Source organism: Fukomys damarensis, unplaced genomic scaffold (assembly GCF_012274545.1).
Source record: "Fukomys damarensis isolate Sample0158 unplaced genomic scaffold, DMR_v1.0_HiC HiC_scaffold_15, whole genome shotgun sequence".
Lineage (NCBI taxonomy): Eukaryota > Metazoa > Chordata > Mammalia > Rodentia > Bathyergidae > Fukomys > Fukomys damarensis.
In genome coordinates, this window is record NW_022900927.1 from 27,930,404 (window position 1) to 27,957,230 (window position 26,827).

A 26,827-nucleotide genomic window follows, 5' to 3' on the forward strand; every position below is an offset into this window, starting at 1 on the left:
TAGTAATTAACCATATTTTCTATCTAAAAGATGTCAAGTAATTAAATTAGGTGGGTGTGAGGGTTGCAAATTTTGTAACGTTTGTTACTTCAACTTCAGTCTAGGTTTCATCTGTAACCTTAGTATGTGAACTTAACTATTTGAATTGAGAGTTTACTTCCAAAATGTCTCTTTATATATAAAAGTATAAAATGATATGGTGCTGGGGATTGAACTCGGGTCCTTGCGCTTGCAAGGCAGGCTGCGGAACCACTGAGCTAAATCCCCAGCCCTTAAAATGTATATTAAATTATAATTAAATATCATTTCAACCACTCTGAATTTTTGGAGACATTCTATTTTAAATTGATAACTGAACTTAATATAGTCTTAAATAAGGTTTTAAAAAACATGAGACTTATTGAAGCCTTTTAAAATAAGCAGCCCAAACTAAATAATGTAGGGTTTACTATTTTAATTAGTTGTTCTGTAGGAGATATGACTTAGTCTAAAACATGCAACCATTTATTCTCAAGGTACCTACAAATGGTCTCTTTTGAAAGGTTCATATTATGTGATTAAAGATTTTTATTGTGTTACACTTCCATAGGAATTTATTTCCCCGGGAAACAAAGTTTACATTTTAAATATCTGGCACTTTTTCATTGCAAATCATACAGTAGTTTGTTTGTTTGTTTGTTTGTTTGTTTGTTTGTTTTTAATCTGCTCTCTTAAGTAGTGGCCTAGAATCCTTGTAGGAATAACATTAGAAACATGGACTCTTATTGGAAGTCATTTATAAAATTGCTACGGTGTATCATTATTTTTTAATTTTTCTCACAAGAAATGCATGCTACACATTATTATCTTTCTAGCTTCTACTTCTTTGTGGTTGTAAGAAAATCTATAAATTTATCATATTGTTAAAATTTTATTCCTACCAGGCCAGAAAATTAGCTCAGTGGTGCTGCCACCTGCCTTGTAAGCAAAAGGTCCTGAGTTTGATCCCCAGTACAAAAAAAAATTATTCCTACCATTAAAATGTGGAATATTTTGTCCTATATTCCTAAAGTCACTATCTTTTTAGAAAATCTGAAAAAGTTAGTAAAACAAACAAAGGTATAATTACAAAGTGTATCAGAATTTCTTATCCAAAAACATATGCTGTTGAAATACTGTAATACCTTTGTACTTTCTGTAAATCTTCAAATAAATAATCCCAAATAATTTTTACATTACAGAATTATTTCTAGTATCTCCTAAACTTTGGAAACAAAATAATTTGTATTTGTTTTAAGAGAAAGAAAATGGCAAATACTCCCTTAATTTGATTAAAATCTTAAGTTGATATTTCTTAATATCGATTTACTTAAACTGCCTGCCTCCTCCAGTTTCAGTAGTTTAAAAAAGTCTTTAAATCTTGAATTTAACTAGATTATAACCCCACAATAGCTCTCCAAGTTCTGAGAGCCTACTAAACTGTCCCTGTGATCAACTTCAAGATTCTTTTATCCACCTTTTAAAAAACTATTAAAGTATAATTGGCATGCAATGAACTGCATATACTTAAAGCATATAATTTGATGAGTGCACGTAACCATGAAACTATCACCACAAAAGTTTCTTCATGCTCTTTCTAATCATATCTTCATCCTCTCCAGTCCCCAGCATTCAGTAATCTAGTGTCTATTCATTACACATTACTTTGTGTGAGGGTTAAGCTTAATTTTCCATTCAATTGGCACAGAAACCTTCTAGGGGATCAGCAAAGCACACTTCTGAGTATATGTGGATGGGTGATGGAAGCGTGACCTTGGGACTTACATCTGGTCTTTAGCCCCTTCACCTGTGTCACGCCTCATGTGCTCTGCTCCCTGGCCAGCTTGAGATGAAGTTTTCATCTGTCAAGTCCTCCCACGGTGATGTGCCTGACTTGGAGCCAGCTGAATGTGGATAAACCTCTGAAATCATGAACCAAATTAAATTTCTCCTCTTTCTAGTTATGGATGTCAGGAATTTTGTCCTCATAGCAGGAAAGCTGATTAATATAATTTGCATTTTCTACAGTTTATATGAACTTAATCCTATATTATTTTATTTTTCCTAACATCTTCTTTCATCAACATAATTATATCGAGATTCACCCATCTTGCTTATGTATCAATAAATCATTCTTTTATTTCTGAGTAGTATTAAATATTGTGGACATAGCACAGTTTGTTTAACAATTAACCTCAAAAGGGGGATATATTCTGAAGTGGCATAGATATATTACAAATTTTTAGTAAACCTATAGATACTCTATAAATAATTTGTGGTCACTAATCAGGAGACCAAACAGACTGAGTAAGCAGACAGACAGATGCTATGGAGATAAGAAAAGAGTACTTCTCTACAAAGAGATATGAGAAAGAACAAAAACAGGAGAACTGTCTCATATTTAGCAGACAAATTAATAAACCAATCAAAACTTAGTGGCTGAAGGAAGATACTTGATTCACACTTTTGTGGTTATCTGGGTTGGGTTGAACCTCAGCTGCAGGTTCTGACAGCTGGGTTCACTCTTGTGTCTGTGGTCAACCAGCAAGGTATTGCCTCACTCTTCTGATAATTGGCTGATTATAAGTTGGAGGTAACTGGGAGAAAGGTCTTTTATCATCCAACAGACTAGTCTAGCTGTTTAGCATGGTAGTAGCTGTGCTGCCAAGAGTAGCAGGAGAAGAAACCTCAATGACCAAGCACTTTCAAAGTCTATGCTGGCATTAAGTTTGCTGCAGCTACCTTGGCTATGCAGTTCATAAAGGTATCCCAGATTCAAAGAGAGGGGAAACCTTCTATCAATGGGTAGAGCTACAACAACACATCAGAGAACTCAATACAGGGAAAGAAAGAAGTTGCTTATATTTCTGCAATCTAGTACAAAGCAATCCCAGAGGCTAACATTTTGCACATTAGGTTAAATAGGGTGTCTTGTGAGTTAATCTCTGGCAAGTAGAATATTCTCATTACAGACAAAGGACGCCTTTCCTGGGTAAGAGTAAGAAGTTTGTCCGGAATATCCAGTCTCTGGACTTGCTCCCACTATCAGTTTAAACAACAGCTGTTGAACAGATTTCACCAATACAATGGAACATGTCTCTATAATTCTCTCTCTCTCTCTCTCTCTCTCTCTCGAAAGCACAAATTCTTCTGAATTTAATATATTTTTCATGTTAGTCATGTATTAATTCCAAGGCTTTAATTTATAATTTAAATTTATCTACTGTATACTAAAATCTGGCTTGTGAAACTAGAAATCACTAGTGACTTTTATATGATAGTAGTTATGTCATCTTTGGTGTGTGGCATACACTTTATTTGCTTATTTCCTGATTCTTCAAGTATATAGTTCATGAAATGGGTAATATCTTCCATAAATTGCTTCCCTAAATGACCTGGTTTTAAGTCTTGGCACCAGCTCATCCTATATGTTAACAACCCCTTCTTTGTCTACTTTGCTCCAACTCAGTTAAGGCTCAGAATAAAGGTTTTTTTCCCCTCTTTAAAAGCATCTCTAATTCCTTTAATACACTGTATTAATCGTTTCCCCTAGATTCCCAAACAACTATACATCTCTGCATATTAAAATTTATTTCATTATCGTATAATTGACTTAATTTTATGGATTATCTCACATTTGTTTATGGTACCTCTTGAATGCTTACTTCATGTATAACTTTGTTTTACCTAGCAAAGCTGCATACATGAACAGGTGAGTAATATATCTCAATTGTGATGCTGGATGAAAATGTTTGTTTACATTTATTTTAATTTTTAATCAATTACTTTAGGCTTCCATCTGGAATATCACAAAAGTTAGAGTCATCTACTAGATTCCCACATTTTTTGCTGGGAATCTTGAGTAATACTGACATTTAGTCTTCTGAAATTAGCCTCCTTCATTCACATACACACACACACACACACACACACACACACACACAAGATAAGGAGCTGAAATGCACCCTTGCTTACCTTCAGAGTCCCTTTGTTTTCTGCATTTGATTGGTTCTGTGTGCTTTTTAGCCCTAAGCCTCATTTCAGAACAGTAACTGAAGTTTTACTTGTTCCAACAGCTGAATCACAGTGGTTCCTATGAGGTACTTCTCCATAATTCTGTACTCAGTCTAATATTTTAAAAAACAGTCCTTGTGCCAGGAATTTAGCTCAGTGGTTCTGCCACCTGCCTCACTAGCATAAGGACCCAAGTTCAATCCCCAATACCAAAAATAAAATCTAAAATATACTCCTTGACTCCAGAAACCCCAGATTTTATGATCAACTCATTTGAATGACACACACACAGATATTTTTCCCAAAGTGTGTCCACACTGTGAAATAGGCAGTTAAGAAAGGAAGAGACCCAGCATGATTGTCATGCTATGCCTTTCCCTGTGATAACTCTTACTCATGTTGAGCCCAGGTCTGTAGGCATCTTCCTCTCTTGTGAACACTGAGGTCTGCTCCATGGTAAATGATGTAAGATGGGCAATCTTGGTCTTATTCCCTGGATATATCCCTGTTGAGTAGCAGAGAGATAAAGAGCCTTTAGAATGTTAGAAGTCTCTAATATTTGTTTCCTAAGAGTTGGAGGGCAAATAGAAAATTAGAGAAACTACTTGCTTCTTATAAAAAAAAATTCTAAAAGTAGGAGACTGACCAAAAGAACCCACAAAAGCAGATCAAAAGAGAGTGGTTGTCACATAGTTAAGAGGCAATACTACCATTAATTTTTATACTGTCTTGTGACTTATAAACTAAGGCTCAGAAAATAAGATATTCACCCAAGAAATTCAGTTAAAAACTAAGGTCATTCAGAATTATAACTAAATTACTTTTACTCAAGAACATGAACAAGAATGCCTATCTTCTATTTCCCACTACAGTGCTCTTTCCATTCCATCTTATTATTTAATTATGTCCAGAAAATTCAAGCACAACTCTGAAATTGTTCCCTTCAACCTCTCTTGAGATTCCTGTACAAAGTTTCTTCACATTTTTAATAATATGTGTTATCTGTCACCCAGCATGATCAAAATCTTGTCTGAAAAAGCTTGATAGTTTCAATGTCTCTATGCATGTTGGCCACTCAGTGTCAAAACAGAGCAACTGCAGACAGATGCTAATGTTTCCACAGATGAGCATGGTAACAAGTAGTACTGTATGTTTGACAGCAGCAAAAATAAATCATAGCCAAGGCTCTAAATTCTTTGAATAGATGTCTTGTGTGTATTGAAAATACACCCACAACAAGAAGAAACACACCAAAACTAGCAGCCATATTTTTTGAAACTGAAAAATTAAAATAGCATAAGTAAAGAGGATACACCCATTCCAAAATGCTGGAAAAAAATAAAGGAGTGAAAAGGTAGAAAGAAATTTAATCATGTGAAGGGTTACATTCAGTCTTTTCACACATATTTTAATGTAAATGTTAATTAGACAGTGTAATGAGCCACAAAAAGAATTAGCAGGATTACCAATATTAATGGTAGTCAGAGAAATATCTGGCTAGGCAACTGATGGGAAACCTATAGAAATCAAGTTCTACCAAGTTGTCATGAAAAAGGCAAGGGAACAACATGCACAAGGAATCCTTTAGGACTAATGTCATGATGTGGTCATCTAAGTGGATTCACTACACACCTAAGTATAAATAGATAACACCTGCCATTTTAGAGCATAATCTAATAAAACAAAAATGATGATACCATCATAAAATGAAGCTACTATCCCAATAATCCAGTATCAGAAATAACAAGGAAAAGTGAATTTTAGAGATAATGCATATGTTTATTTTAAATTTAAAATTAAGAAAATGTGCATAAAACTTGAATATAATGAGGCTAACATTGTTAATGGTAACATATCTTCTATAATTAGTCAGTTTGGGCAAGGCTGTCTGGGTCAACTTCTACTGTGAATCTGCTTTCTACTGGAGGGCTGCCCCAACAAAGTGCACAAATGTACAGGCTGTACATTAGATCGGTGGCTCTCAGTATTTTTTATCTGTTGCTCTATATAGGATAGAAAGCATTCTCATAAATGTATCAGGGTTATTCAAAACTGCTGGCTCCTTCCCTGTTAGTCCTTTCTTTAACTCTAAAGAAAGCATAGTTTATACAAGTTAACAAAAAGGAGAATTATAACTGTCTTAATAGACATCGCCAAAGTAAATATTTCCCAAAATTTAGTACTTTATTAGTAGTAACTTTGTTATTAGCAAGTCACTTTTCCACAAATTATCAACTTATATAAAGCCAGTACTCAAGCAATAAGTATTACTAAAGATTATATTTTAATCATTCCTTGTGATTCAAGGAATCTAGCAAATCAGAAAAGGATGAGGAGAAATTTGGCATTTACTGCTAGACCTGGGGCACATACCTATGATCCCAGTGCTTTGGAGACTGAGGCAGGAGAACACTGCTGGTTACACAAATTATCAACTTATATAAAGCCAGTACTCAAGCAATAAGTATTACTAAAGATTATATTTTAATCATTCCTTGTGATTCAAGGAATCTAGCAAATCAGAAAAGTGTGAGGAGAAATTTGGCATTTACTGCTAGACCTGGGGCACATACCTATGATCCCAGTGCTTTGGAGACTGAGGCAGGAGAACACTGCTGGTTAGAGGCCAGCCTGAACTACATAGTGAGACCTTATCTCAAAAAAAAAAAAAAAGAAAGAAAGAAATTCGGCATATATTTAGCATCAGTAAATAGAATTGGAAAAGAAGTTTTAAAAATACTCACTTTTCCTTGATATCGAAAAGTTTGTTCTTAAACTATCCTGGACCCAAAACCTTGCTGTTGCTTTAATAATATGCAGCCATGCCAGTTCAACAAGCTAAGAAGCCGCCTGTAAGGAGAAGCCTTGTTGAGCCTTTATTTCATCATAAGCTTATTTGTTCTGGTTGTTGTCCTTTGTGAGTTTTGAATGATCCATCCTCTTATGGTCATGTTTCATATTCTCCAAAGTTATTCTCTAGGAATGACTTCTTTCTACCACCATTAAATGCTTTGAGAGTTTGTAAAGCATTGTAATTGAGCCTACCAAAGTCAGCTGCCATTTGTAAATGAAAAAAAAAATCTCTACTCCACCTTTCTCTGCTGATTAACTATCAGTTCTCCTTGGAAGATAGAAACTGTTTCCCTGTTAAACTGTTGAGATTGTCGAATGCTCAACAATAAAGAAAAAGTAATAATAAAAGAGGTATATTTGAAAATATGTTCTTTTTATTCACTTGGGTTGTTATTCTAAATTATAAAGGTATATTATAATTCTTGAGAGAAAAGTAAATTACAGCTGTGAAGATAGAACTGTTTATTAACTATTCCATTATTTAAGAAATATATACCTAGGCACATGAGTCTATGAGATATAAATTTCAAGCTAAAAATTATTTGTAAAACATCACTTTTACTATTAGAGTGCTAAAGATGCCTGAAAATAAGTCTAAGAAAATGATTAATGTTTGAAATCTTTGCCTAATATTCTAGTTCTGGAAAGAAAGCACAACTATGAAAATACATAAAATAATAAAGGCTGCATAATCAAAAATAAATTAGTTTGTTCTTTTTGTAGAAAAAAATTACATTAAAGGTTGTGAGCAGCTGTATTAGAAGAATTTATACCAGTAGCTCAGTTTTGAGGGCACAAATTTTGACCTATCTCTGAATGAGGATATCCAGGAGCCACTACAAATGCCTATCTTTCCGTCTAGATTTAGACTAGGTAGCTGTTAGCATACAATGTCTTTTCAATCATTTCTTACTCAGGTAAAAAGCATAGTCAGAAATACAGTAAGAAGAATTCAAATACTGTTAAAGCTATGCTTTAGAAATCAGAACAGAATCTGTAGGTTCTATGGTTATGGACAAGCTGTCTAGTTTTCAAGGTGATTGTATAAATAACTTCAGTAAGCTCTACTTGTTTAATAATTACTAAAAAGTACAAGCTGAGGGTTAGGGATTTAAGCTCTGTGGTAAAGCACTTACCTGGCATGCTCAAAGCCCTCACTTTGATCCTAGCATCTCACACACACACACACACACACACACACACACACACACACGTAAAATTTGCTATTAGGTGTTACTGTGTGTGGTACTGTGTTTTGTAAACACATATGGTCTCATCTTCTAGAATCTACAAATCAAGCTAAATTTGCTTATTAAAGTGTATATAAGCTGCTAAAATCCACAAAACACAATTATTATTTATCCCAACAGTCAGGTAACCTCAACTTACGAATGATGTCTTTCAAAATTTTATGTTATTTGCAACTAAAAGTGTTCTCATCCTATGGACACAATAATGAAAATGACAAATGTCAGGTTCTTAGACTTGTGTACAAAAAATAAAAGTAAAGTACAGAGATACTAATCACGTTCCCTGTACCAATAGTTAAAAACCATTTTGACTCTCAATCTTTTGAGAAACAATAGAGAAACTCATGAATGTACATACTTCTAAATTTTCACACAGTTTCAAGAAGTTCAAAATATCAAGACACTCTAGGTTTAAAGGGGTTAATTAAGCCCATTGTTTATATAGAAGGTAATGGCAATGTAAAGAGCAACCCTAATTTTTACAGGCTGAATTGTATCATTCCTTCTAACATTCATATGTTGAAATTCTAACCCCCAATGCTACAGGAATGTAACTGTATTTTGAGATAGATAGTCTTTTAATAAGTAATTTAGTTAAAATGAGATCTTGAAGGTGGACTCTAATCCAATGTGACTGGTAGATAACCCTTAAGAGACAAAAAAAAAATTGTACACCAATATGTGCAAGGTTAGAAATCCACAGGAAGACGGCCATCTACAAGCCAAACAAAAAGGCATTATAAAAAATAACTATTGCCCATGTCTTGATCTCAGAGTGCTAGCCTCCAGATGGTGAAAAAAATAAATTTCTGTTATTTAAGCCACCATTCTATATCATAAATCAGTGCACTCATGGTCACCACTTTCTAATATAATAAGCCTTACAACATTCATCAGGGACCATTCAACAGATAGTATCTTTAAAAACTCCATTAATGATTTCAATAACCAACCCTACTCATACACCTCTACCAGTGTGGCAGACTATTTGTTGATTATGCACAAAACAGGCTATAAGCAGTACAGGCTGTAAAGAGTTAACCCCATAATTGGCTTGTTTTAAGAAGTGAGTCCCACCAAAGCCAAGGTCAGAGTGACTCCCACCCAAATTCTATCCCCAGAATTAAAACCTTCTTAACTAAAAAGAATGTTAATTGTTCACCACAACCTATATCTGGTATGGTCTGTTCCCAATACAAAAAAGCTTTGTCTCTTCTTTTACAAGCCTTGCCTGCATCAGCAACATATCCCTACCAATCCTCACCCCAATTTAACCAATAATTGTGTCACCAATAAATATCACCAGTTCTGGCTGTTCAGTGTCTTTGCTGTTTGCTCAGCACTGACCTCCTAGCCTCATTTCTCTCCTTAATTCTGTCTCTGAGTCTTTCTTCTCACCATGCGTTGTAGCCTTTTCCATTTCTCCAAGCAGGAGGTTGGGGTCCTCTGTAGGATCCAATACACCAGTGTTGAGACTCCCTCTGCTTACTCAAAGTGAAAAGGGGCAGGAAAGGAAGTTGTGGAGTTGTAAAAGTCTCATCTCACAAGCAAAGCAACTTTTTTTCACAAGGCATCTTTGAATATCCATAATAAGAGACCCAAATTTTCCAAGATACTCCTACCTCCAAGTTTCTGAACTGGGACACAAAATAAAGTTTCCATATTTGGGTTATTGACAAATGAGTAATACAGTTTTCCTAAATTATTATTAAATAAATTGCTGATGTGCCGCCACCAAAAGTAACCTTATGTGTCCTATATATACATCATTCGGGTTTTCCTTTCTCAACAGTTGACCTAACAGTGGGACTAAACTGAAATGGAAAAGGCCAGGTAATAGAATACAGGAATAAGAAATTTTCCAGAATATCTGTTAGCTTTAGAGAAATACTGACATTTTCACCTATCCTCTTTGCCATCCATCTCTGTCTTTCAGAACCAAGCTATCTGAACACAATCTTATTGAGGGCAAATTTACTCTGGCAGTTCCAGTCTTCCCAGGATATTATTTGGCTTAAGAAAAAAAAAATTACTTCTCAAACAAAAAATATATGACTGCAAATATAACTTTTGTAACTTGGTTTTGTGTAACCTAAACTTCCTGAACTATGTAAGGAGGGCATTTACATAATAGTAGCCACCCTAATTATAAGAATTATAATGGAAATCTCTAAAATTATATAAGAACTATTCTTTTTAAAGACTAGTGGACTTTGGCCATTAAAAAAGAGTCCCCAGGAATGAATGGGGAAACAGTACTCTTCATCCTTTTCCAAAATGGACCTTATCTAACACTACTCTAAAAGTAAAAAAGCTACATACAAAGAGTAATGAAAAATACAGCAAATGTTTCCTTTTTTAATAAGGGTAGAGGAATATGAAAAAATAACAATTAAGATATATCATGTACAGGTACAAATTCCCTATGATGAATGTGATCATATGTACACCTAAAATACAGCAATAAACTTAATAAACAAATAAATAAATAAAATCAGGAAAAAAAAGATACTTTGCCATTTTCCCCCTCAAAATACTCCTTCTCACTTTGACCGTACATCATTATTTCACTTTCTGAAGCAATTCTGGAAGTTCTCTTTCATGAGTGTCTTTATGAGGTATTGTCAAAAATATAGTGAATTCTGCTGCTGAGTGCCATCCAGCAGAAAGGCAGGCTCATGAAAATATTACAGTGTGTTCTCATTTACTTTAATCATCAGATCTGGTGCTGTGTGACTTCTGGCTATTTCCCAAAGTCAAAATGACAATGAAAAGTAAGTTTTGAAGGGATTCGGGTCATCGAGGGAGCCATGACAGCATTATTAAAGACACTCGTGACAGACTTCTTGCTTGAGAAAGTGGCAAGAATAATGGCACAAGTGTGTTTGAAGTAAGAAGAATCTTTTAAAGGGGCTTAATAGCAACGTACCTTTTACTGTAATAAATTTTTAAAATTTAAACACACAGTAGTTTTCAATCATTCCTCATATTTGAAGAACTTTGGGCACAGAGTTTGAGTTGACACTGAAGCACTATGAAGTCATGCCTGTTAAGAGTACCAGCATGTGAAGATGAGATCATAAATGCAGTCCTGTCCATGTTCTAGCTAACAGTGGATCCATACACCCAAGAATGGTCACCACTTGCTAAATGAATAATTGTAATTGGTCAGCAATGAACAGAACCAACTCTACTAATATAATATCTCTGAAACTATACCTCCTCAATACAGTACATTTTTTAAACAATATTTCGTTCCAGATTTGGGAGAAGTGATGGACAGATTAATGCCACCCTTTTAGGTCAAGGAGATGTGTGGTTGCTTGTTATCCTATGCCCTTTAATTTGGCTCCTGTAGAATAACAGCAGACAATGACAAACTCAGTAAAAGAATCAGTCCCACCTGCAGTTATAGTGCCAAATGTGGCCTCCCTCCTAAAGCAGACAATCATGACTTGAGGTACACAGTAAAGTGTCATTGATTTGATGGACAGACCATTTTCCATCCTATTGGACAGAACAAAAAGGGTTTGAATTCCCTTGAAGGAGATATGTCACTGAGAGAGCAATATAGGCAGTAGGGTTTATATCTAGATAACCTCCTATAGCTTCCTGTACTCATACAGAGGGCTTTTGAAGGGTAATTGTATTATGAGAGTATTATAACTGTCTTGCTGTTAGGAGGTAGGGCCTGGTCAGAAAAGACAAGTCACTGTGGTTGTCACTCAGAAGGGTATATCTCACTTCCCTCCTCCTCCCTCGACCCTCTCTACTGTGAGGGGAGCAGCTTTCCCACACTAGACCCTTTAACCCTGACCCTTCTGACTGGAGCCATCTCACCACACAGGACTGAAACTTTCGAATAATAAGGCAAAATAAACCTCCCCTTCGTTATGTTGTGAGTGTCTGATACTGTCCCAGAAATGAGCAAGTGACTAAGATAATGGACCTTCAAAAGTTAGGGTTTTTTTCTTTTAGAGATAAGTTGCTTCTCCAAAGTTCCCCATGCTGAGTTTGTAAACTGCCACTCTCTCCTCTCTTCTGCTCGGATGAATGACAGAAAAGTTCTGTAATTTTGTGTCAGAAAACTAGCGTATAGGAACATGCAGATGCTGACTCCAGAAAGTTGGGGTCTGGCTTCATTTCCGTAAGAAAGAGAAAAAGTTGAGAAGGATCAGATGAAACCTGCATGGGAATTTCCTTGTCTATTGTCTCATCACAGTGCTCTCTCCTCTTCCTTGTAATAAAACCCTTGCATAACAGACAAGTTAACACAAAGATTTTCAGGCAAAGACCTCCTTGTCTGCTTGGGAGTTAGCTTTGAATAAACTTTTTGTCCTTTTTACCAAACCTCCCATGTTTCTTGGGGAGTAAGAAATGTACAGAACTGAGCATCCAGTAACAGATGCATATTTTTAGTCTTAACTAGATTATACTTTGATTAATCAGACTGTATGAGCAAAATGTAGCAAAATATAGCCCTTTGTACAGTACATGCATTCCAGAGAGGGTGTGTTTAAACTTTTAAAGCACAGAGAAATACAATTTTAGGTATTCTGTTGGAGTCCCATGGTCTGGAACAAGAAACAAAATTCCTAGAGTTCTATACAAACCATGCCATATGACACTGTGAGTTATATGCCATTTACAAAATGCTCCTTGGAGTTCTGGAGTAGTATTGAGCCCTAATAGATAAGAAAACAGACAGCCCGACCATGAGCGAGTAAGTGACCAGTATACCAGATCTCATTACCTCAGGTAGCTTTCGCCACACCTGCATAAATTAGCTAAAAAGAGCCTCTAGTTCCAGACTAAGTCTCTTTCCTAGAAGCAGCTCACTTCCGTGACTAACACAGACTCCAGTATTAAGGGCCATACTAGTTCCAAAATTTGCCGGAAGTAGCTGAACCTGTTTTTGCAACTGCATCACAACTGTCTTCTCTGTCTGGCCTTCTTATTTCCTTTGTTTCTCCACAAATATTAATCCCTGGGGGCATTTTTCGACAAGCTTCTTGCAAGCAACTCTTGAAGCCTTTCTCCCAACCAAGCCTACCTAAAATAAATACCAAAATTCTTTTGCATTAGATATGTGAAATTGAGGAGGGAAAACAAAGAAGCTTACTTTTAGATTTTTTTATTATATATCTGAATAGAGCTTATTTTTAATTTACAAAGAAAAAGAGTACAAGACAGAAAGATATAGAAGCAAAAGGAAAGCCCTTCCCCATGAGTGGTGAACACATCTTTCCTATTGCCTGTTTGTCAACCTTTACTTCTCAAATTACTGAAGTGAGGGATTCTTTGCTCTACAGCAAAGAAGGTAAATATTTTAATTCAAACTGTACTTATTTTGCTTCCTGTGAGTGTGGGGGTATTGGCTAGAGGTATGTATGAGATGAATATGCAGAAGTAAGGGAACTTTGGAACCACAAACCCAAAACCTCCCAAAATGCATGGTTAGAGATTAAAAGAGAGCCTACAGGGCCACAAGTGCAAGTAGGATCAAAGCTCACTGCCTTAAGGAATGAATGTTCTGGGCCTCATCCTGTCCTTCCTGTGATTTATTACTTAGATTGGCCCTAACTTCAATCATGTAACAGACCACCTTGACCTTCCCCTGTCCTTCTCCTGTCCCCTGTATGAATTCCTGTACAGACATTCTTTCTTTGTCCTTTATCCTTGATTCCAGGTTCTACCAATAAAAAGCCACAGAAGCTTCAGTTCTGGGTTGTTTTTTCCTGAGACTCTCTCATGCTAAGGGGTCCTCATTAAGACAGCCCCTCGAGGCCTTCTTGGAGGTTAAATAGGAAAAGGACTGAAGTAATCACTCATCCTTCCCACTGTTGTGAACTGTGACAAGTAATGCCCCCATGTGAGGCATAAGCTGTTGCAACTCAACACAGAAGACCAACTTTCCAAAGCCTGGAAAAGGAACAAGGACGTCCAATTCATGTCCCAGTGAGGAGACAGAGATAGCCCTAGAATAGCCCAGAATGCCTTCAGCAATGTAGCAGGTTAGGTTTATCAGCCCAAAGGTCTTTTAACTGTCCAATTGCTAAGTGAGCTTGGAAAGTCCATTTGTTCTTCTTTTTGCTCTTTTACTTTTGTTCACATGACATGGATCAAACTTTATCCCAAGAGGAAAAGCAATTTAAGTAACATTTACACTATCTCTTAAAGACATCTAGATGTAAATTTTCTGAATCACAACTTGTTAAATTATTGATATTTGACAACAATGTCCACGGTTTCTTCTAGGGGACAGCCTGGATATGAAGGACTAGGTTGTCTTTCTGCCCTTGAGATGGTTGGAATTTGGTTCTCATGTTCCAGGATGGTTCTCCTCTCTGTGGCTGCTGCATTCTGGGACTAGTGCCCCTCCCTATGACCCTTTCAGAGTGAAGCTGACCTTCACTTATCGCTGGGCCATATTCTCAAAAACTGGTCTGGATTTGACCCTCGGACTCTCAAAGAATGATTGTAAATGTTTTATTCTAAATTTGTCAGCCTTTCTAATACCCTTAGGCAGAACTGAAAATTAACTCCTTTCATTTCTCTCTCCCTTCTAGGATGCTACCCACAGGTAGACTGACTGGTTTTTACAGCACAGATAAGTTCCTTAATAAAACAAAAAATATTCCTAGTAATCTTTATGAGTTTATAACAGTTTTTTAAAAAATGGATCTATTCCAATAAAATTAACCATCAACCTAAGGTTAATATCAACCATTAACCTTCTTAATAACAGTCTTTATTCTCATAGATATAAAAGGGTTTTTTCTTCTGACTCTTATTAAAAGAGATCTCTGCTAATTGATGACCTATAGGAAAAGTTTTGACTAGTCTGTTTAGAGTTATGAACCTAAAAATTATAGAAGTGTTATTATAATTCTACTTGGCCATTTATATCTGAGAGTACACTCTGGTTTAAAAACAGTGTGTTTTGTTTTTGTACATTTGTCTGTATGTCAGTTTAATATGTGTTAATAACTTGTTAAAGTACCTTAGTTGCCTTGCTTAAGAAAAAAAATTTTGAGCTAAAATATTTATTTTTATTTTTACTTTTTTTTTCTTTTTAAGATTTCCACAGAAATATCATTTATATAGGTTTTCAGGGTAGGCAAGCTTATTGAAAATGTTACCGGATAAAAACTGACAATCTTGAGGCTTACATAGAAATAAAAGTCTTAAAGTTTAATAACATAAAGGATACATATGATTTAGGTTAATATGTGTGTTTCTGTGTGTTAATGTTTAAGTACAGTATATATTGCCCTCCAAAAGTTCTACTTAAATTGGATTTTAGACAAACATGCAAGACATTACCTCAAATGTTTGTGGCTCATATAGCTTAACAATTTAAGTCAGTTGGTAAGAGTAAAATGTCTCTCCACCCAGCTTGTTAGATAACCCAGATAATATTAAAAATCAGTTTATAAATACAGTGTCTGTTACTGTTTGTGTGCCATTAGGGCTTTTCTAGTTCAAAGATAATATATATGTCTTTAAATGTTATCTGGTACGATGAGTCATCTAAAGTAATTGCTTTGGCCGGAGATTTCGATCAGTGGTTCCATCACCTACCTCACAAGCACAAGGTCCCAAGTTCAATCCCCAATACCCCCCAAAAAAATTAAGTTTGTAATAGCTAAAACTTGGAAACAGCCCATTTGTCCATCATTTGGAAACTGGATAAAGAAGATGTGGTTTGTCTATAAAATGAAATATTTTTTGTTTTGTTTTGTTTTTTGGTACCAGGGATTGAACTCGGGTCCTTGCGCTTGCAAGGTAGGCCACCAAACCGCTGAGCTAAATCCCCGGCCCTATAAAATGAAATATTACTCAGCCATAAAGAATGAGAAATTAGATTTATTCATAGGAAAATGGATACATATTGAGGATATACTCCTAAGTGAAATAAATAAGTCACACATGTGTAAATATCGAATAGTTTCTCTGGTGTGAATAAACTGTAATAGTACATATGATCCTAATTAGATAATGGACAATGTGAAATAGGAAGAAAGGGGCTAAAGATGTAGGGAAAGTGGGAAGGGAAGGGGAAAGGTAATAAGGGAAAAGAAAAAAATATGAGAAAATGAAAAAATGGAAATGAAGTGTTTGTAAATGGGGAGGGGAGGAGGGGGTGAAGGGAAGGCAGGGACATGGGGATGAGAAACAAGACCTGTCATGTAAAGGTACAAGATCCCAATGATGAATATAACTGTATTGTATATCTAAAATGTACCAATAAATTCAATGAGGAAAAATAAATAAAGTAATTGCTTTGAGCTATAATTAAAAGGTTAAATTTTAAAAACAAAGATTCTATATTTTACTAAAGTAAAATATTAGGCTTTTGATTATTAAAAGGTAAGCTTTAAGAGCTAAAGAGCATTTGGATGTTACCCTATAAAATGTTTCCAATAATCAGTTCATGGTAGGTTAAATAAACAACTATTACCTTAGTGTGCTAGTTACTTTTCTCTCATTGCTGAGACAAAATACCTGATACCCAAAATTAAAGGGGAAAAGATTTATTTAGCTCTCAGTTTGTAGAGGTTTCAGTACATAATCAGCTGGCTCCAAGGTACAATGGTATACAACAGAGGGGCATCACAGAGGAGAAACAGTTCATGATGCCCTCGAGGTAGCAAAAGCAACAAGGGGCCTTCGCAGAGTCTTTCTGCTCCTTTTATTTTAATGGTGCCACCTGGATTAGGGCAGTGCCAAACCAATCAGTGCATTGGTTTAGTAATCACATGCCTTTAATCCCAGCACCACACACTCTAGATTCAGCCATTGCATGAGGCTTCAGGGGCATGTCTAGACCCAAACCATAACAGTTAATGACATATTGTATATTTGGGCATATGCGTATGTTTACATCTAAAAGCATGCTATGCTGTGAGTCTAAGATTTACAGTTAAGTTTATAGAGTTAAGACTATATAAGTTTAGTACATACAAAGGAACTTTTTTTACAATATATGTTTAGATCTTGAACATATAAAATGATCAAAATTTTACATCTCTTTGAATTTAGTCCTGACATGAAAGTCAATCTATATGTATTTGCTTTGACTAAATGGGAGTTTTGTATTTTATAAATGAGATACATTTGTATGTTGGATGATTTATGGCCCTTAACACTGTTTCCCAAACTTATCAGAGCTGTAAAGATTCTTATCATTAGGGTCAGGGATTTAGCTCAGCGATACTGACACCTGCCTCGCAAGTGCAAAGACCCAAGTTTGATCCTCAGTACCAAAAAAAAAAAAAGGATTCTTGTCATTATAGTTACACCTTAGAAAACCTGTTAAAGGAGACTAAAATTTGTCTTAAGAGTAGAAATTGAAATATGTAAAGATGTCTATATAGCCACAATACCAATTATTGCTAACCTATGGTATATTAAGTTTATATTTGTGCCTCCCAAGGGTACAGGCCTTCAAAGACACAAAACTGAAAAAAAAAAAAAACTTCTTATCACACTGATGATTTATGGTGATAAGTTTTTTTTGGCTCAAGTATCTGGATTTCCCTTACTTGTGTTTCAGTTATTTGTGATGAAATGTCATGTCAATCAAGAATGATATAGCCAGCCAGATGATGTGAATACTTTTTCACATTTGTGTCTATGTGATTGTTATGTAATTATGTTGTAACAGTTAAAGATATCCAGATACCATGTACTCCAGGCACTGTCACTCTACAAATTAAAAGGTTAAAAGTTAATAACCTATAAGGTACATCTATAGACAAGTACATTCTTCTCAAATGACATTCCGTTAAAAATAACAAACTTGGGTAAAAGCTTATGTCATTTAATATCTTATAATTAGATAAAGATAACTGCCTAAAAAGTTTTTCTATACTAAGATGAATGTGTAAATGTATTTCAGAGATATTAACAAAACATAATAGTTCTAATATAATAATATCATCGTAATTGTTATGCTAAAACAGTATGCTGCCTTTGATCTCAAGTTTTCTCTGTGAAACTTTATAATTGTTATCTGTTAACATTCTAAGGCCAGGAATTTAGCTCAGTGGTTCTACTACCTGCTTCACAAGTGAGAAGTTCCAAGTTTGATTCCCAGTACCAAAAAAAAAAAAACCCAAACAAACTTTCTACAGGAATTCAACTTCTAAGACAACTATGATGGATAAAATCTACTCCTCAGGAAGGAGTCAATCCCATGGTTTAAAAGGCAATGAAATTTGGCAAATGGACATGACTCAGGATGAGTGCTGGGAGTGCAGCACTGCACCACCATGCTGGCAAAGTTTTACTAGTTAAAACTCAATTATTAAACCTAAAAGTGGGGCTCTGAGAGATTTTACTCAACGGAACAATTATATAAAGTGCTCTTTTCTTTAAATTTTTTAAATTGTAACTCATGGTTTCACAGCAGTGCAAAGCACTTTATTCCCACAAAGGAAAGACCTTATGTGGCTCACAAGGGAGGGACCCTATGGAATTGCTCACTCGGGGGTAGGCGGTACGCACTTGTTCTATCACGGGGGTGGGGGCAGCCCTATCCCCTCCCTGAGCTGCAGGAGACAGTGTTTCCCCGCCAGCGATGAGCAACAACAGAGGGTAACAAACAAATCCATTACCCTCTACAACACAATCCTCAGGTCCTACCTGATGAGAGATTAAACAGCTCACTGCACAGGGTGAATCAATGCTACAAAAAGTTGGCATCCCTTCCACCCCAGAAAAACTCTTCTTGGAGACAGTAGCACAAATCACCTATTACTCTAAGATGGAAAAGGTAGAAGGATTCCCTTTTATTCTACCAAAAGTAAGTGGCATGATATATTGGGCACATATACTTACACCTCCTGTTTTTTATATAGTCAGCTGGGAGACCCTGAGTCTCCTTCTCCTCCAAGTAGATATCTCTTATATTGGCACAGCCTGGCTGTATCCTCCTATCCCTTTAAGGATTATGATAAAAATTATAGCCACTCTGGATACTCTATTGGCTGGCATTTACTACCTCATGAATGGCACTTTTTGGCTCAAGTATTCCTTCTCTCTGTAGCTGGTAATGTCACTTCCAGTAACCACTGAATTCCCTCTCAGCCTCAGTGGTATACGAATCATATTTTCACCAGGCCTAACTGTACTAAAGGAGCCCATCATCAACTTTCCATTAATACTGGCAAAATCCTAGGTTTCACTGTGTCTGATATGCACCTTCCCAAACCCAGTATTCCTGCATGATCTCATCTGTGGGTCCCTATAGGAGATGACCTAGATTTGGAATGGACTTCATGCGGGCTACTAATTTCTCCATTATTGATCTTGCATATAATCTAATCCTAGAAATTGGGGACCCCATAATCTGATGATGTTACAGTCCAATTCAACCTGAAATTATCTGTCTTGGCAGGCATCAGAAGGCCCTATGGACACATAGTTGGCTTAGTTGTGACACTGGGTTTCACTCGGTGTGCGTTATTCCTATTCTTTTCAATCAACACCTTCTCCATGGTGCTTTTCATACAAATCTAGATGGAGAAATTACTGGTCTCAAGGGAAGACTTCAGGCCCAACTTCATAAACTTCAAAAGGAGGCTCGTAACATTACCATCGTCTCAATGATCACCTCGATGATATTGTCCACTGGCTTAACCCTAGAGATTGGTACTCTAGTATTAGCCTTTGCATTTGGATTCTAGCCCTCTGTACACTCTTTCCACTGCATGCTGAAGCCATACTGACCTTTCTCTAGAAAGCCCAATATCCCTCCTTGATTCACTCCGACCCTCTTTTCCAAATCCTTATATAAAACAAAAAAAGGGGATACGTGGTAAGGGTCTTTTGAAACCACAAACCCAAAACCTCCAGAATGCATGGTTAGAATTAAAAGAGAGCCCACAGGGCCACAAGTTCAAATAGGATCAAAGCACACTGCCTTCAGGAATGAATGCTCTGACCCTCATCCCCATTCATACTGTGATTTATCACCTAGATTGGCCTGAACTTCAGTCACGTAACAGACTACTTGACCTTCCCCTGTCCTTCCCCTATCCCCTGTATGAATTCCTGCACAGATATCTTTTGTACTTTATCCTTGATTCCAGAGTCTACCAATAAAAAGCCACAGAAGCTTCAGTTTGGGGCTGTTTTTCCTGAGATTCTCACCTTGAGGGGCCTCCATTAAGGCAACCACTTCTTGGAGGTTCAGCTGGACATGAACTCCAAATAATCACTCTTCCTTGTGCTGTGCCATGGTCATGAACTGCAACATCCTATGAAAATTCTAAATCTCATTTAATATTTCTTTAGCACCTATAAATACATCAAAAACCGATCTACATCTTATACTACTATCTTTATGCACACTCTTAAATTCATGAAACAAATAGGTGTTTCAAATATCCTTGGGTATAAAGTTATTGCTAGCCACTTATTTTCTTCTCTTTTACATTTTGCTGCCTCCTCATTGCAAGTCGCAAAGTCAATAAAGCAATGATAATCAGAGCAGATATCAAAAGGACACTTAAATTGGAATAGTTTTCTATTTACCAAAGGTACTCTGAAGGACAGTTTTTCAAGCAGTTACACATTTACATAGGAAATTCAATAAAATCATACTTGCAAAGTTACTAGACATTTTGGCATTTTGGATTTGAGATGATAAGATTAAAATGGCATTACTGTATATGAAAAGTATTATTCATACTAAATGAGAAAAGATAAGGACAAAATATCATTTTAATTATTGATGATGAATATGTCAAGGCGAATATAACAAGAAAATACTCTAAAATAGGTAAACAGTTTTTTTAAAAACAGACAAAACCATTTAAAGCTCTCTCTTCCTAATAGTATACCTCTGTAAATTGATGAATGAAAATATATTCTAGCTCTAAAAATAAAAGCCTGGATTGCCTTATAAAAATTCAAATATAGAACTAAATGAAACTAGTTGGCTTATTTGAAGTGTGTGAATGACAAATAAGCATTGCTTAAAATTATAAGTGAAACCGCAGGTCATGATTTTATTTGTACCTAATGGAAAACTTGAAGTTACTGATGCAAGTGCTTTTTTGAATGCAAAAAAAGCAACAGCAGATACAGGATAAAGTTAGACAATATTGTGATTGGCAAGCACAAAGTTTAAATCTACACTTAATCAAAAGTAACATAAAACTGTATTTCTGTATATCAAGGGCAAAGAATTGGTCTATGATATTCAAAAGTTAATTTTAATAGGAAAATCCCAAGGGCTATTGACTGAAAAGTTTAAGATCATGTGTTTGGTAGAAAGACATTTATTTGCTAAGGAAATTTTTTCATTTAAAGTTGTAAGCAAATATTTGAATTTGTTCACCAACCTTATGATAATTAAACCACTGACTATAATCTAGCTGCTTTTATTACAAATGACCCACACCACACATATAAACTTGCTTCTTTCTATTAGTTGGAACTGTATCTGCAAATATTCCTTTTTGAATAGTTAATTAAAATAAAAAATTATTTTCAAACATTACCTTTAAAACAATATAAAATCATATTCTTTCACAGGGAGTATTCAACAAGCTAGCCATTGACCTAGCATTTCTTTTTTCAATGTAATGATCAGTAGGTCATATGAGATAAAAGCTGAAAATACATAGTAAGTTTGGAAAGTGGAAAAATCCAGAACAAAAATATGACAATTTTTTTAGTGACTAACTGGCTAAAATGAGAAAAGTCTTTTTAAATGTACTCCCAAACCGAAAAGACATAAAAGAAAACACTAATTTTTGACAATGGAATACTACTCTGCCATAAAGAAGGATTAACTTAAATCATTTGTAGGAAAATGGATGAACTTTGAGACAATAATATTAAGTGAAATAAATCAGATACACAAGCTTAAATATCATATGGTTTCTCTTACATGAGAAACCCAAAATAAAAATAATTTAAAGAGCAAAGTGAAAGATAAATAATAGGCAACAAGGAGATAGATCTTTTGCAAATGGGAAAGGGATCTAGAGATGAGGAAGGGAGGAGGAGAGATGAAAGGAAAAAAAACAGAATTGAGATGAGGTATGTAAATGTACCAACTCCCTACAATAAATATAATTGCTGTGTGCTGCAAACGTATACAATAAAAATTAGAAAAGAAACACTAATTTTGCTATGTTAATAATAGTAATTACTGTTATGCTGTACTTCGGACTAATCCCAAGCCTTTGCACGGAGATGCATAATTAGGACTTTTGTAATTGAATTTTTTAATGATTTTGAGACAGGATCTTATTAAATTGCTAAATTACGCAGGCTGAGTTAAAACTTGCAATTCACCTACCTAAGCCTCCCAGAATACTGCAATTACCCCATCTAATATTTTAAAACTACATAGAAAAAGCTAACAATTTTTTTAGAAAAACTGAACAAAACTATCATAACTTACAAGTGATTAATCTGCTTAATATAGTCAAAATTCCTCAGAAACAGTATTATAGGAAAAAAATGGAAAATAGAAATCTAGAGACATTGCATAATAAGACAAATAGCCCTTGTTTGTATAAAATAAAGCACAAACTTTCTCACAAAAAGAGACATATACACAAAGATATGCGAAAATAACAATTTTATGTAATTTAACAAAGATCCAAAAGTTAATAACACACTTCTATCAAGAGCATAGTCATTTTTATATAAGGTTGGTTGGTATGTAATTGGGCTTAAAAATTCATGGGGGAGCAATTTGACAATATTTATTTCAAAATTCCAAAGTATATTCATTTTGATCCAGCAATCCCATGTCTGCCAACTTATCCTACAGATGGTTTCACATCGCATTCACCCGATTCCCAAACAAGCTATTTACATTTTGCCCCCTAGGTTATGTCTATTGCTTTCATGGTTTACTTTGTGGGCTTTTTCTAAGATGTTCATAGTTATGTGTTCTCTGTTTCCTTCTATAAAATCTTTGCTTAATTTCTAAAATGTTGTCATCATTCTCTACCTATTTTGTGGATTGAGGCTTTAGTTGTCTCCTAATTTGTGCTCTTTCGTTTTCTTACTCCCATTGTTGCTCTTCAATGATTTTTAGAAAGAGAAAAGAAAAATATCAACCAACTTTACCACCATTTTCAAACCATAATTCCTTCAGAATGCTTGAGTCATGTAATCGCTTGGTTTCTGAAACTCAACTCCTTTCTGCCTCTCCTTTTCCTCTCTCACCCCCCCTTCTCATTCATTTTCTTTCTTTGCCCATCCTTTACGTGTTGTTATATTTTAAGTTTCTGGATTTGTTCAGCGTCTTTTTGTTGATTACTCTTCTTCACCAGTCCCATCCACTTTATGAACTTTTGTCATCAGTATGTAAAGGACTCCAAATCTTTAATACTGATACCTCTTTTCAGGTTTTACATAAATCCACTTGTGACCTTGCTTGTTTTTCCAACCTCTGAATATCCCATTATGCATCATACACACATGCTTTCTCTCTTGTTTCTAAAATCAGTTAATAATTCTACTATTCACCAACTCACCCGGGGCAAAGGTATGAGGGCCATCTATATATAATGATCCCTCTTCACTTTTCTCTCACAATGAATCATCAAGTGGTGCCAGTTTTATCATCTAACCTTTGCTATATCCCTACTTCTGCTGCTTTAGTTCAGGCCATCTTCTTGGCCTGCCATATTGCAACAGCTAAATAACCTCTCTTCTCTTGTGCGGCCCTGTCCCCATGAAGGTCATCATAAGTTTTTCTTATGAAAGCCAGACCTGAACATACCAATTCCCCGCTTAAAATCTATCAGTGGACCCTCAGTGCTATCAGCCTGAAGCCAAGACTGTTTGGCTTGACATGAAGCCTATACAGTCTATTGTCATTTCCTTACTGCCATCTCATTTCTCATTTCAAACCCTGTACTTTGTGTCCTTGTATTATTAAATTTCTAGATGTTTCTCCCCCGTCGTGTCATACTATTTCTTACCTGAATCCTCTGCACTTATCTTCTTTATCTGTTTTCTTTTTTAGATAAGTCTCACTCATGTCTCAAGGCAGAAGTCAGCAGTAAAATCCTCCAAGAAGCCTGCTCTGAAACTCCTGGGTCGACATGAATGTCCAGTCTTACAGTGTATAGTTGTACAATGTTTAGGAGATTAAACCAGCACCACTTGATTGATTGTGAGTGAAAAATGAAGAGGGACCACTCCAGATGGCTCTCATATTTCTTCCCTGCGTAACATGGTGTATAATGGAGTCTTTAATTGATTTTGGAAAAGGGAGAGAAAGGATGGGTGTGTAATGGCAAACCTTAGACATTCAGGATTCGACAGATTACTACAAGTGGGGTTGTGCAATTTATACACTGGCTGATGGAACAAGTGAGGGAAGCATACTATCCTTTTTCTAATTTCCACAGAGGTGTCATAGGGGCAGTGCTAGCCTCACAGGCACAGAACCTGTGTAGTCCAGATAAACGCAGACTTAGAAAAGCCTTAGTCTTTGTATAGTGCTGTGGTATCACCTTCTTTAATTTAATTTTTTTTTTTTTTGGTACCAGGATTGAACTCAGGACCTTGCGCTTGCAAAGCAGGTGGTGGGACCACTGAGATAAATCGCCGGCCCAATTCATAATAATTTTTTAACAAAATCACCAACTTTTTACCTTTCTCTGTTCCTGTGTATGGATTATTAAGCACCTTAATTGCCCCAGTCCTCTGTATCCTCAAGAGATCCTGGCATATTAATGCCTTAACATTTATCATTTTACTACATTATATAATGACTACTCATCTGTGAGCACTTTCCTTGTGCCAAGCACTGCGCCAGTATTTTATGTACATTATCATTTCATATAATCCTCCCAACAGCTCTCTAAGGTACAAACTACTATTTTCCCCTTTTATAATTGTTGGAGCTGAGGCTTAGAGAGATAAGTAAATTATCCAGAAGTATGCATTTTGACTCCACAATCCAAATCCTCAATCTCTAAGGATTTTAACTGAAACTTCCAATTTATAAATCTGACTGACCCACTAGATTTAGACCAGAAACTTGGTTTGATTCATCTTTGTATCATTAACAATTAGCATTTCCTGAAATATTCTAACTACCTATTAAATGCTTGTTAAACTGAACTTGCTTTTGCTCTTTACTGAATTAGGTTTAGAAGTTAGTGACAGAACTATAATATTTGGATATTTAGGTACATTTCGGGAACACTTACATAAACCATGAACGTGACTGGGTAACACTAGACCACTCTTGCTCTATACCAGCTGTTTCTTCTAAGCCAAGTAGAATACATCTTTTTTTAAAAAATTAATGTTATTGTTACATTTAAGGTGTACAATATAATGACATTCATCGTTGGAAATTTGCACCTTTACATAATTCATCTTGGTTATTTTTTTCCCCATTCCCTGCCCTCCCTCAACCCCTCCACCCCTCCCTATCTTCAAAAACTTTGTTTCCATTTTTTTCATTTTCATTTTCTTATTAATTCTGTTCCTTCTTTCTTTTCCCCCACCCTTCCCACTTCCCCTTCCCCTTTGCAATTTTTTTTCCTATTTCATATTATCTACTATACCTTTTAGTCTTTATTTACACTTTCAATTTCTCACACTAGAGAAACTATTTGGTATTTACGTATGTGTCCTATTTATTTCACTTAAAAGTATCACCTCAATATGCATCCATTTAGCTATAAATGTCTCTAGTTTCTGTTCTTTATGGCTGAGTAGCACTCCATTTTATAAAAACACACACATTATCCAGGCTCCCTTTGGTGGGCAGTTGGGCTGTTTCCAAGTTTTAGCTATTACACATTGTGCTGATATGAACATGGCTCACACATATCACTGAGATATGATTCTTTTAATTCTTTGGGGAAGATACCCAGCAGGAGAATAGCTGGGTCAAATGGAACTTTCAGTTCTGGTTCTTTGAGGTATCTTGATACTGATACACTCCCAATAGCAATGGAGCAGGGTTCCTCTTTCCCCACAGCCCTGCCAGCATTTGTTATTGGTTGATTTCATGATAGCAGCTATTCTTTTTGGGGTGAAGTGGAATCTCAGCATTGTTTTCATTTGCATCTCTCCAATAACCAGTGATGTTGAACATTTTTTTCATATGTTTATTTGCTATTCTACTTCTTTTCTAAGAAATGTCTATTCATTTCAGATACCTATTTTTGGATTGGGTCTTTAAATTTGGGAGGTCTGATTTTTTTTTAAGTTCTTTATATATTTAAGATAGTAGATCTTTTTCTGAGGAACAGCTGGTGAAATTTTTTTCCCACATTGTAGGTTGTCACTTTACCATGTTGGTTTCTCTTGCTGTGCAGAAGTTTTTAATAAAAAAGTCATCCCACTTGAGAATTGCTTGTGGTAGTTCATGGGCAACTGAAGTTTTGCTCATAAAAACTTTTCCTACACCAGTGTCTTTAAGAGTTCTACCTAACCTCTCTTCCAGGCAATTTAGGGTTTATGTTTTAATATTAAGATCTTTAATCCATTTTTATTCTAGTTTAGCACATGGTGAGAGATATAGGTCTAATCTTTGGCAAGTTGAAACCCAGTTTTCCTAGCTCCATTTATTAAAGAAGCTATCTTTCCTCCTGTGAGGGTGTTTAACTCTTTGTCAATAATGAGGCAGCTGAGTGTGTCTGGAGTTGTCTCTGCATCTTCCAATCTGTTCCACTGGTCCTCAGATC

General features: G+C 35.6%; 1 protein-coding gene across 1 annotated transcript in view; it reads right to left on the reverse strand.

Annotated features, from left to right (window-relative positions):
• Positions 1-6,849, reverse strand: part of Tafa2 (TAFA chemokine like family member 2) — a 459,300-nt gene extending 452,451 nt beyond the window's left edge. The window contains exons 1-2 of the mRNA XM_010644543.2: positions 6,777-6,849; positions 4,427-4,537 (exon numbers count right to left, since the gene is read on the reverse strand). The gene's annotated coding sequence lies outside the window, so the exon portion shown is untranslated. The remainder of the gene's footprint in view (positions 1-4,426; positions 4,538-6,776) is intronic.
• Positions 6,850-26,827: the final 19,978 nt, after the last annotated feature.